The sequence below is a fragment of the Xyrauchen texanus genome, chromosome 1, assembly GCF_025860055.1.
Source record: "Xyrauchen texanus isolate HMW12.3.18 chromosome 1, RBS_HiC_50CHRs, whole genome shotgun sequence".
Classification (NCBI taxonomy): domain Eukaryota; kingdom Metazoa; phylum Chordata; class Actinopteri; order Cypriniformes; family Catostomidae; genus Xyrauchen; species Xyrauchen texanus.
In genome coordinates this window covers 48,978,646-48,991,828 of record NC_068276.1, presented here as the reverse complement: position 1 = coordinate 48,991,828, position 13,183 = coordinate 48,978,646, and positions in this window count along the sequence as shown.

Below are 13,183 nucleotides of genomic sequence, written 5' to 3'. Positions count from 1 at the left end.
CAGGAAGCATGGCTTCCCTTAAAAATTCATTAAAATGGCACATTGATATGTTTATTAAATTGCATATAATCTCTCTATAATACAGATCACTTTTGTTCTGTTGATGTTATATGCATGATAATGTCCGTCGGAGTTAGTGGACACACGGCCCATAGAGTCCTTTCCTTTGAGAATAAAAAAATAGGAGAGCACATTTTAAGAATTCTAACTAGACCACCCCCATCCCCTAGGTAGGTGATTTCGTAGGTAGGGATTTAGAGAAATTGTCCATGACAGTGTAGTGAAACAGACTAATGTCTTGTAGCAGTTTCCCCCTTCCTAATGTTGTAATTTGGGTGTAACCATGATTTTCCCGGTTATGGGAACTTTTTAATGCGATTTTGTATTATGCGGCGTGCATAAGAACAGCGCATCTGTCGGTTTTATTATATCCCGCCCCTTATTCGGTGGTTTCGTTTATAGCCTATCAGCGTGCATTCGTGGGGTATATTAGGGTGGCTATGTGCCGCCTAGATGCGCGTCATGGTCTAATGGCCCCCCCTTCTCCGGTATTGGGCGTTTCCGCTCAATAGGTATGTGTTGTCGTCATTGATTGCTTTTTTAGGTTCAACGTTAGGCTAACTGTGTGGCTCTGTTACCTTGTGTTAATGTTAGTTTCATTATATGTGATTCAGCATTTGTTTGCGCGAGGCTCGTATCGAGCTCCGCTGGCCAATTGCTGCCTTCATTCAGTCAGCTGTTCCATACAGCCGTGTGTGTGTGTGTGTGCGGCTGTAATTATGGCTGTAGCTTCAACACTTTTGGTAAGTGAATGCCTTAAATATGATGGTGAGTGAAACTCGTGTGGGTTTCATGTTAATTGTTTGTTCTTCTATAGATGATCTAATCTGCTCACCAGAAGGTGTCTGTCTGGATTGAAGCTGCAGGGCTGAACTACGCTGCTGTTTTGTTTTCCGTTTTGTTATACATTTTGTTTTTGTATGTTTACATTTATAAACTCTGTCTCTGGCTTCAGAAGTGCTTTTTCCTCTCTCACAGAGAAGTGAGATTCATCCTCTGTGTGTATCCTGAGCCACAGAGATTATCAGAGTTTGGAAATGGTGTTTTGTATTCATTGAAACCATTTTAATTTGTTATTGTTTGTGTGAAGTTGGTTCTGTTATGGTGATTTGTCATTATCTCTGCCCTTCACTGACATATGTGTTGTATGTTGAAAATCAGTTTGTCTTTTTGTTTTTAGGTGTATTTAGTTAATTTCCTCTTCTGTGTTTTCAGGAGCTGAAGGCCTAGTGCAGGGGCTAGCTGTTCCACACGTTAAATGGTGGTAGTGCCCCTTTTCACCTGTGGGTGCTGTGCGTCTACAACTGACTCACCTGTGTTTGTGTGTGTATGTGCGTGTGAGAGAGTGTACACTTGGGGGTGACGTGTCTTTATCGGGGAATTGCTGCCCCCGGCTAGCCTTCCTGCTCCTGGTAAGCCTCAGCCTTTTACGTCAGTGTATAAGTTTATGGGTGTGTGAAGCCTACTACAAACCACACAGCTGATTGTGGTACTCATAATTTTAATACTTTAAAGCACGAAATGAGCATTCAATGCCCATTATGATTAATCTGTATAGATGAATAAAATATTTTGTACCTTGGTATTCAAGTCTCTTGCCCTCTTGTCTTGAAACAACGAACCTGTGTGCCCTTTTCGATTTGGGTTATTATTTCCCTGTTAAATACAGGGTGGCATAGTCTGCTCATTTTATTGTCGCTTTCGTGGCGGCATCGGCGGCGAGCTTCCCCCCTCGACCGGTGCCGCCGCCCTATCTATCCTCGACCGGCCGTACCCTGCTACAACAGCATATGCAATCACTTTGCTTTTTAAACAGTTTACATTGGAAATTGACCATTTCTTTGTTGAAAAACATTTCAAATGGTGTTCAGTAATTCTATTTGCTTTGAATGAGACAACTAATGTATGTGGAAAATATATTTTAATGATGAACTTAAACAAAAGACAAAAACACACACACATAACGGACATGTCCATAAATGATCTCTCTCTCCCACACCATCCTCCACAGTCAACCTTTATCCCTCTTGGAGGCTTGATTATCCTGATAAGGGACCGGGTGTGTAGAATCATGACCCGGCCCCACCCTCCACCCTGCCACATTCCTCCCTCGTTCTCTCAGGCTGGGGAGCCCCCAGCATGACAATGTGGAGCAGCAGTGAGAGAGAGAGAGAGAGAGAGAGAGATAAAAAAAAAAAAACTACTCGCCGGTTCTCCGATACACCATCGCATGGTCCTCGATCACTCCTCCACCCTCTCAGGTGGACGACAGCCACTCCTCCCCAGGCGGACCGGAGTCAGACCCACGACCCCCGGCAGAAAGAATGCTCCTCCGCGTTCACGGCAACTCCTGGGGACACTCCTCTGCCCCTGGCAGCGGCCCTACCGCTCCAGGCGGTCGGGGAGTCACTTCCCTCCTTCCCTCGCGGACAGCGGTCTTCTGTCGACCCCTCCGCATTTCTGGGGGATGGCAGGGTACTCCTCCGCCCCTGGCAGCGGCTCCATCGCTCCAGGCGGTCGAGGATTCCAGTCCCCACTCGCCTCGTGGATGGCGGCGGTTCACCACATCCGGGCTACTCCCTCCCCCGGCGGATGGCAGCGTCGCTCCCCCAGGTGGACAGCAGTGTCGAGGACTCTGTGACGGGCATCCCTCCTCCATCCCTCCTCCTTCCCAGTGTAACGCTGTTCAATGGAAAGGAGGAGGTCGAGAACCGGCTTGACGATATAAATAATATTTTAATGATTAACTTAAACAAAACAAACACACACACACACACACACACACACACACACACACACACACACAACGGACATGTCTGTAAACGATCTCTCTCTCTTGCACCATCCTCCGTAGTCAGCCTTTATCCCTCTCGGAGGCTTGATTAGCCTGATAAGGGACCGGGTATGTAGAATCATGACCGGCCCCGCCCTCCGCCCTGACACAATTCTCTTTATAAGCTTTTGACTCATAGAACAGCTGTGTATTCGGGTATTGGGTGCTTTAAGTGCAAAACTTTAATGTAGGAAACTTATCCAAGATGTAATCAATATGTGTCAGTCATGGCTATTAGACATGCAGGTTCACAGAATGAAACTCTGATGACAAGAAACACCCTTATTATTATAAATTAATTGAATTAAAGGTAAACATCAGCAATATGCATTCACACATGGCTTTATCTTTATGTTTGAGCGTGCATCACATGAAAGAAGGATGTTAGAGTTATTTACTAGTGACATCATTACGTAATGATGTAAAAGAACCGCTGAATTGTTTTTTGAGCCAATTCATTGAAACGAACCATCTGAAAGAAATGGTTTGTGGAAAATAATTGGACTTACCATCACTAAATTAAAGGAATTATCAAAATAACTCCATGAGAGTTAAATGTTCAACTCTGAGGCAGTATTCATTTATTAACACTATTTTGATAGATTAAATTTAACTCTGACCAGTGAGAATTATATAAACACTAGGAAAGTGTTCAAATTAACCCACGCAGTTGAATTAACACTGCCGTTGATGCCAGATGGGCTGGATTGAGTATATCTGTAATTGCTGATCTCCAGGGATTTTCATGCACAACGTCTCTAGAATTTACTCAGAATGTTGCCAAAAACAAAAAACATCCAGCAAGCGTCAGTTTTGCGGATGGAAATCCCTTGTTGATGAGAGAGGTCAACAGAGAATGGCCAGTTAGGTTTGAACTGGCAGTCTATGGTAACTCCGATAACCACTCTGTACCATTGTGGTGAGAAGAATAGCATCTCAGAATGCTATTCTGAGATGCGGGTTGGCACTGTTTTATTGGCATGAGGGGGAACTACACAATATTAGGCTGGCTTTTTTAATGTTGTGGCTGATCCGTGTATTTGAAGAATGAAAAATTGGATTACAGTACAGGTGTTTTCTGACAATTTGCAAACGTGACTCAAAAAGAACAATGTCCCAAATTAGAATTTCAGCACAATGAAACTCAGTAGAAATAAATATGGTACAATAAAATACGGTAGAGGCTAATACTAAATGAAAGGAAAACAGGGCATTAGCTTACCCATATCAACACATAATAATACAATTCTCATTACATATGTTCACGTAATTCTAAAACACTGTGCTATAAATCATTAATAAGATATGATGAATGCTATATTTACATACGCAGTCCTCGCATTTGCACAATCCTTGGTGAAAATCCACACATGCAATTCAGAAGCATCCTTCGAAAGTAATCCATAAAATGTTTTTATTCGTATATATGACTCTTGTGAACTCTATTATAAACAGTATTTAATGTAATTTATCAGCATATTGTGTGAAATGTTAAATTTACCCAAATAATTCTCAACCGCTGAACAAAACCAGGAGCTCTTCTGCTTAGTACATGTTCTCACGTTTCTAACCAGCACACATGCGCGACACAAGAGAGCACTGGAAAGCAGGTGTCGCAAAACTCTGGTTCTTAAAGGGGCTACGTCCAATTTATGATGATGCATTTCTCCACTTGGCAACATAGAGTTTACAGAAATGCAGTGATTTCATCTATTTATCAGAAAATGAAACTTGTGTTTCATCTTGACACTACCATGCACTATGAGCTTTGCCTTAAAGTAACAGGTATTATTCATTGTTCGACCATGTGGGAATTTTGTTTCTCATTTGCATTTCTGCCACAACCAATTTTACACCTGCTCTGCAATCAGAGTTACTTCTGAAGAGCTCTTGAGTCTTGACATAGGGTTTATAAACTGATTGTCAGGACCAGTTACTTTTTTTGAAGAAGAAGAACATAATCATTGATGCTGTGTATGTGTGTGTATGAACACACAAACACTGTAGATATCGGATACTGTGGGCACCTCCTCAGGCCTTAAATACATCTTTCAGAAGCAGCAGAATTTACATGAAATATTTAGCTCTGTCTGCCCTCAGTCTAGGTAGCCTATACCCAAAACTGATACTTTACTAACTGACATCATTGTCATCATCATAATAAAAAATAGCATCAACTATAGCAACCTTGGTAAAAACACAATGCATTGCGGCATTGCGGTGTTGCCCTTTTAATATATAATAGTCTGTACTAGAGTTGTCAAAAATACCGGTACTCCGGTACCAAGTCGGTACTCAAACAAAAAAAAATTACGATACCAGAATTTCTGAAGGTACCGGAGTACCGAGTACCGGGTCTACCCGGTTCCCAATTAGAGTCGGGAACTTTCGAACGCTCACAACAAACAAAAGATGATGACAAGCAAAGTAGCTGGTGCTGCGGTGTCTCAACTTAATCTTAAATTGAAAGTGGAAAAAGCCAGGTTTGGAAATTCTTTGGATTTAAGGCTGATGAAAAGGGAAACATCATAGATCAGCAAAAACCTATTTGTAAACGATGCTTTCACAATTTTCTGACGAAAGGAGGAAACACATCAAACCTAATAAAGCACCTGAAAGACTCAGATTTATTCAAGAAAATAAAGCAGGTGAGTTTAAAAGCATATTATCATTTGCATTAGGGCTGAAACATTTAGTCAACATTATCAACAACGTTGAAAATAAAAAATTGTCGAGAAAATTTTTCGTTGTCTAATAGTCGTTTGATCTTATTTAACGTAACATGAAATCACATTAAACTGTAATGATGAAGCATGAGAGCAGCATGGCAGTTCACGCCTGAAGGAGGAGAATAATTACACAGATCACGGTCCAGATGTACTCTAAACTTTCACAGCTTCATCTTATGTAGATCCCAAAGTATTAGGGAATTCAAAAAAAAAAAAAATAATAATACATTCAGAAGCACTCTCGTTGTGGAATAAGCGGAGCCATGCGTTACAGGAAACATGCGTTACATTTTAAATGCCGTTATTTTAATGTGTTATAGCTTTATTAAAGTTCAAATAATACAGAAGCAGCTCATGTTAATAACTTTAAACTCAGAAACTGGCATTTTTCTGCGTGGTCGGTGCCTCTTTTATGAGTTGCGCGAAGGTGCCGATCTAAGGGGGAGAGATTGAAACGGAGTGGTGTTGGCGTAGTGGGCTAAAGCACATATCTGTTAATCAGAAGGTCGCTGGTTCGATCCCCATGGCCACCACCATTGTGTCCTTGAGCAAGGCACTTAACTCCAGGTTGCTCCAGGGGGATTGTCCCTGTAATAAGTAGTAAGTTAATTAAATGTAAATGAAACTGCACCCGGCTGAGAGAGACTCTGCCTCAGGGACGCTCATCCCTCGAGCGTGGACGCTTAATGCAGCTCGATTAGAACACGATGGCTCGCAACTTATTTAATCATAATATATGTCACTGTGCATTTCTTGTCGTGCAGACAATTGGCAATATGCAGCTTTATTAATATGAGAGCACTTTGTGCATTAGTTTGGAAATTGTTTTTTATTCATTCTATTGTATGATTGTTTTTTTTTAGTACTTGGTAAAAACTTAAACTAAAAGTTGAAGCAAATTTTATATAAGTGTTCAAAAATACTTTAAGCATACATTGAACAGTTTTGTTATAATTCAAAAATAATATATTTAACTTGAAGTGTTGCTCAATGGTATATTTTTGTTAATTTGTTAACTTTGTTAATAAAAGAGTGTTGTTCAGTAACCTGTTTATGTGTTTTGCTTTGGTACCGAAAATGGTATTGAGTACCGTGAAATTTCACTGGTATTGGTACCGACTACTGAAATTTTGGTACCGTGACAACACTAGTCAGTATAGTGAATTTTTATTGTATAAAGTCTTCTTATATTGTGTATAATGTATATTATTATTAATATTTGTATTACTGTTATTTTGAATACAGTCTTTTTTTGTGTATACTGTATATTTTATATTATTAGGTGTATATTGTGTTGTGTAACAGATGTGTAAACTGTGTTATGTGTAAAAATGTGTAAAAATATGTCATTGTCATACTGCTATGTTGCCACACCCAATACTTTCACCCACTGTTGCATTTGTGTATTTGGTTGAGTGACAATAAAGGGATTTTATTTGATTTTTGATTTTGATTATAGTGTTGTATCGCAGTGCAAATTAGCTGAAGAAAAGAACATTTAATGTTAGTCTTTTGTTTTAAGACAGTATTCATAACATTTATTTCATGCTGAGATGAGCCTCCAAAACAATAAACAAGTGATTTTGCATATCTGATTAAATGAACGTATTTGGGGTAAACATTTATTTGATAACAGGCTATTGGAAACAGCTGTTGGTATCACATTATACTTAGATACATTTGTTAAGATTAGAAAATGCATTAGATTTCATTAACTAATCAACAATAAATGTTTAAATAATGTATTAATATTTGAAAATGTTAGTTAATAAAAATGCAATTGTTCATATTAGTTCACAGTGCAATAACTAAGTTAACATATATAACTTTTGATTAAAAAAATGTACATGTACATGTATATATTGAAATTAACATTAAGATCAATAAATGCTGTAAAAGCATAGCTCATTGGTAGTTCATGTTAACATATGCAACCTTGTTTTAAAGTGTTACCAGAAATTTGGTCTGAAAGAAGGCAAAGTAAACTTCAAAGCAAGACATCATATGCTATCAAAGCAGAGAGGACATATAAATATATATAACATTGCATGTAAAAAAAAAAAAAAATACATAACCTCAGCTCCAAGCTGCCAATCCTTATTATAATGAACAAGCAACAAGCAGGCAGGTTGGACTGTAGAATTAATCTGCCTGCCTTGTACTTTTACAAGTTTGATTACAAACAAGTATGCCAAAAAAAAAAAAAAAAAAAAAATATATATATATATATATATATATATATATATATATATATATATATATATATATATATATATATATTTTGCTTTGAAGATTCAATTTTCCCTTTGCTTTTCTGCATGGTTGTCTTTTATGAAGCTGAAAATTTAAATAAATATTTGAAAATTTGCCTAGGCAAATATAATATCTCTTTAAGAGCAAAAGAGGGAAGAAAGATAAAAGTGTGTTTGTTCTTTAAAGTCAGAGGAGAACCTTTTACAAATCACAATCTTACTTTGCTAAAGCATACACAATTTGTTTGAACAAATAAAACAGAAGCATAGCTCAAAATAAAGAGAGGGGGATAAATAGCTTAGGACAGAGAGAGAGAGTTCTGTTAAATACAGCATCAATTAATATACAGGTCACTCTCAAGGTTTATCATTTTTCAGTGATCTGCAAGAAAGTTAGAATATGTTTTTACTGATTATTTGTATGTATTTTTTTGTTTGTTTGTTTTTCACATGGAAGCTCTAATCACCTTTCTTTTCATGATTCACTCAAAATATTTTTGTTTCACTAAAGTGATTTGTGAGAGCTATAAATTAAACGACCTCTTCTTGCATAGATACAATTTTTATGAACACGATTGCACGTGATAACGTCATGGTTACTGTCGTAACCTCCGTTCCCTGAGGGGTCACTTCGAATGAAGTGAAACAAGGGGTCTTCTTGGGATGCCAAACATACCTGTGATCTTGAGAAAAGGCCAATGTCATATTGGCAGACAGAATATGTATGCCCTGCCCCAGACATACGGGTATAAAGGGAAGCGGGGCAGGATTTTACACTGAGGAGCCGAGAATAAGGCACAGCCGTTTACAGTGGTAAGTGTAATGCTGTGGCAGGAGGGATACAAAAATTGTGTCGAATGAAGTGACATAAGGGGTCCCATCTTAAAACGGCACTCACTGACCGTGTTACGCGAACTGTCAAGACAGGTGCAAGCAGGCTACTGCGTGCTAGAGGCAACTGTGTTGGCTGCACGTAGCCCTCCCCAACGCCCCCAAAGAGATGTCATATACAGACCTTAGGTTCTCTGCAACCCAGAGAGGGGGAATAGGTGCTACATGACTAGCATGGGAGCAAGCCCGGTAGCCGCAGACTTTTCTCTCACTATGTCTCTCGCACAGGACGTGAAGCTTAATCTTAATGCTATGAAATGCATTGGGTAAGGCGGACTTTCTCGGTCCTATTCTTTCAGGGGAAAAAGACCCTGCGGAGGCTAAATCCTGTCCAATCTAGGGGGAGGTAACATGTGGCAAATACACCACGAGGGTTGTGAAGCCGTACGTGGGAGTGGTGCGGTGGTAGGTCCAGCCTCATGAGGGGGGCTGCCCTAGGGGAACGCGGGTCCGCTGACAGGGAGACCGTACCATGGGAAATACATCACGGGGAGTTTGCCTGAGAAGGGAACTAAGCACGTGGAGCCCGACCCCAGTACAGAAAACCTGTGACTCGTAGTGGGTCTGGACGCAAATTGCTCGGCTGAATTCGTAGGCCAGTAGGCTAGGGAGGAGAACATCCAGGGAGCGATGCTTAATGGCTAATCTGGGATAGAAGGCGCACTGGATACTCTTTGTCAAGGGCACTGTGTGCAAGCGGAACACCCGATCGTTTGTGCCGCGTTACCGAGTTCTACCGGCTCGGACCTGACAAAACATGGGACGAGACCGACTCAACCCTGAGATTGTAAAATCTGGAAAAGGTATTGGGTATTGCCCAGCCCGCTGCTCTGCAGATGTCTGCTAGGGAGTTGCTGTTGGCCAGTGCCCACAAGGATGCCACACTTCTCGTCGAGTCTGCTCGAACCCACAAGGGTCTGGAAGGCCAAGCAAATGGACAGCCTCAGTTTGGAGACAGCGTTCCCTTTCCACCGTCCGCCGAAGCAGACAAAGAGCTGCTCAGAACATCTAGAGCTTTGCGTGTGATCCAAATAGATATGTGTAGCAAGGCGGGTGCTGCTAGGGGAGGAAACGCCACCCAAGTCTAACTAACCGACAATGCCAAGCAGGCTGCTAGCTCCACTGAAAAGGAAAATAATTAACAAAACCAGAAAAAAGTTGATAACCAAAAACACAAGCAAACTAAACAGTGAGGCACTAACAAAGGTGTACTAAAACGATTAAAATCCAAAGACAACTAAACTATGGCAAAACAGCAGCTGACAACCTAAAATTCAGACAGAAGATTACATTAATGACAAGTTTAAAGCAGTGGTCAATGTGTGATAACATTTACCTCAGGTAATGATCATACCAGACTTGCTACTTAAGTTACTCATACCTTCACTCAAATGTACTTAGTAGGCTAAGGGAGAGTTCATCACACCATTCCAGGCAGGGGAGCTTGGAATCCCTTCCAAGCCCAGGCAGACAACCGTCAGGCAGGCAGCAGACTGAAGCAAAATGTACACTCAATATTTAAAAACATCTTGTAAATAAAAACACTTAACACAATTTACCTACCTAAAAGTCACAAAGATAGTCCCATGTGGCAAACAAAAGGCAGAGACAAAGCCAAGAGACAGCCATGATGACACATGTGCTTTATATAAGCTCAGCTACCGAGGGGGTTTGGTCTGGGTGGAGCTAATTGTATCTAGTTGAAGTGCGTTCAAGAGCCAATAGGGTGCAAAGCTCACTGCCCACACCACTACATAGGCAAAGCACATACCGGACACAGCAACGAGAGGGCTGGGTCTGCCTCCTCCCGGGGCAGCTTGCATAAAGGTTCACAAACTGGGCCCTGAAAGGGGTCGTAGGAACCTTGGGCACGTCGCCCGGTCACGGCCTCAGGATAACATGAGTATGTGCTGGACCGAACTCCAGGCAAGTGTCGCTGACAGAGAACGCTTGCAGGTCTCCAACCATCTTGATGGAGGCTAATGCGATCAGGAGGGCAGACTTCGGGGAGAAGGCCTTGAGCTCAACTGGATCAAGCGGCTCGAAGGTGGGTCTCTGAAGGCCCGTGAGGACCACTGAGAGTTCCCAAGAGGGGGAACAGGCTTGGCCGGGGAGGGTTCAGTCTCCGGGCGCCTTTAAGGAACCTGATAATCAAGTCTTCCTATCAGGGAGTACCAGAGCGGGCAGTGGAAGTTGTCTTGGGAGGCAAACAGATCTATCTGTGATGTGCCGAAATGGTCCCAAATCAGCTGGACCTCCTGGGGGTGGAGCCTCCACTCTCCACTGGGCGAAAGCTGTCACGACAGTGCATCTGTCATCGTGTTGCGGTTGCTAGGGATGTGAGTGGTGTGCGGCGACCTGAGTCACGGCTGACTCCAAAGGAGGAGATGGCGGGCGAGTTGTGACATATGACGAGAGCGCACACCGCATTGGCAATTATATTTATTTTACCATCGCAGAGCTGTCTGAATGGATCAAGACGTGCTTGCCTTGAATTAGTGGGAGAGACCACCGCTGGGCAAGAGATACAGCCAGCAACTCTAGGCAGTTGATGTGCCAATGCAGCAGGGGTCCTGTGCAGGAGCCAGCGGCAGCGTGCCTGTTGCACACGGTGCCCCAACCCTGTTGAGAGGCGTCAGTGGTGACCACGACACGTCTGGACACCTGCTCCAAGGGGACTCTGGTCCACAAGAAGCAGAGGTCTGAACAATGGTTGAAAGTCTGACGGCAGGAGGGGGTGATAGTCACACAGTATGTGCCGTGGCGCCATGCCCATCTCGGGACTCTGTAGCCAGTGCTGAAGCGGTCTCATATGCATCAACCCGAGCGGTGTGACTGTGGCTGAGGATGCCATATGCCCCAGGAGCCTCTGGATGGCTGAAGTGGCTTTCTCTCGTGATAAAAGAAAGCCGCGACCGCAATGTTGCCATGGTTATGTTCTCGCACTGAGAACATGAACCATTCATAAAACGCTGCCTGCGTGTGATCGCAGCCCAGGCATGCGAGACAGCATTTATGACCATCAGAAATCAACCGCATCCAGGAACTACACAGAGGTGGAAAGACATCTTTAAAAAGAGACATCCTGAAAAGTACGTGCAACGCTTGCTGTTTATTGCTCTTTTTTGTGTGGGAACTCTATTTAGGAGGAGAAACCCTCTTTCCGGCAATGAAAGCACTGTCGAAGCACCCAGGGGCATGCATTGCACAGCGTGCAGAGAGAGAGAACTGTATATTAAGTAAAGTTAACTTTACATTTCTTTAAAACTTCACTTTAAATATTACCCTTTCATTTAGTTACTGATATACAGATAGTTTCAACATCTACTGACAAACAGATCCAATTCTGATTTACTTTTTTTTTCTTTTTCTGAATTTGCAACCTCGTGCATTTAGTGCAAGAAAAAAAAAAGCCACATCATCTCATGATCTGGTCAGAGGCTAAGCAGCCCTAATGTTGAAATCTTCAGAATTGCCCTTGGTCAGGAATAAAAGTAAAATTAATTAATGTCAAGCTTTACAGAAAATGTATTTATTAAGTATCTGAATGAGTAATGAAGGAATGAAACTTAAGTCAAATTATCATCAAGTGTTGATGATATTTTGATATGTATCAGTTTCACAATGCAAAGAGAGTGTTCAGTTTTGAAATTATTTTCATTTTGGAAGTGGCTAGGCTAACAAATCATATTTATGCAAAGTACAAATGTGCTCCTAAATCAAGTGAAATAACCTCTAAACTGCTGTCCATGGGTTCAGATATTTATCACCTGACAGCAGTGTGTGTGTGTCCCTTTAGCTGTCATCCAGCTGTGCCCACCAGTCCCTCACACTGCATTATGGGACAGCCACAGCATGGGGACAATCCCAAACACTTCCCACAATTACACCTTTTAATATGTGGCTGTGCTCCAAAACAATAAAACACATATTGTCTCTCTACACTAATAGTATATATTAATAAATCTGTATTTGGTTGATGTGCTGAACTTATTGCTCATTTGCCTTTCACACTTCTAGAATTCATATGTGGCCTGTTATCTGCCAGTGGTCATTCTTACATTAGCATCTAATAATAATACACCATATGCACACAGTCGTCACAGCAATTAATTTCAATAAAGGGTTGATGCCGAGCAGATATGGGCCCACAGAAAGAGACAAAAAAAGAGAGTCTTCAAAAAACAATGAAAAATATGTATCAAGGAACATTTCAGGATCAAAAATTGTATCTCCCCTTTTCTCCCAAATTTGGAATGCCCAATTCCAATGCGCTCTAAGTCTTCATGGTGGCATAGGGACCTCAATCCGGTGGTGGAGGACAAATCTCAGTTGCCTCCATGTCTGAGATCATCAATCCGTGCATTTTATCACGTGGCTTGTTGTGCGCGTTACTGCGGAGAATAGCATGAAGCCTC